Below are 506 nucleotides of genomic sequence, written 5' to 3' on the forward strand. Positions count from 1 at the left end.
GTATCCCACATGAACCTTAGGCTTTCTTCATTTTGTTTTTCCTGATTGATACCTTTCCAAAGAAGTATTCAGGTATTTGTGTTCAATCTCATTAATTCTGTCTTCCATCGCATCAGTTCTACTCCTTTGTCCTTCCAATGTGTTATGTATTTCTGACAATTTAGTATTAATCTTCTGGATTTCTATCTGTAGATTTAGAATAATTTCTAATTTTTCATTTATTTTGCCATTTTGTTCTTGTATTTTCTTCCAAGATTTTTTTGTCGGTGTTTTCTTTGATCTGTCTCTCAATCCTTTGAAGATACCTAAAGATAATTCTTTTGAATTCCTTATTAGAGAGTACCACTGCTGCTTCTTCCTCAGGGATGTGTTCTGGGTCTGTATCCTGCTTCCTTGTTTCTACCACTTTATCCTGCTTCTTTGTGTGGAGTCTGATGATCTGTTGTCTCTGCGGCATCGTGGTGTTGTTGCATTTAGATCTCTTTTAACTGTTTGTGAAGAGCAGG

This window comes from Orycteropus afer, unplaced genomic scaffold (assembly GCF_000298275.1).
Source record: "Orycteropus afer afer isolate SDZICR_OR568_19922 unplaced genomic scaffold, OryAfe1.0 scaffold00011, whole genome shotgun sequence".
NCBI classification, from domain to species: Eukaryota; Metazoa; Chordata; class Mammalia; order Tubulidentata; family Orycteropodidae; genus Orycteropus; species Orycteropus afer.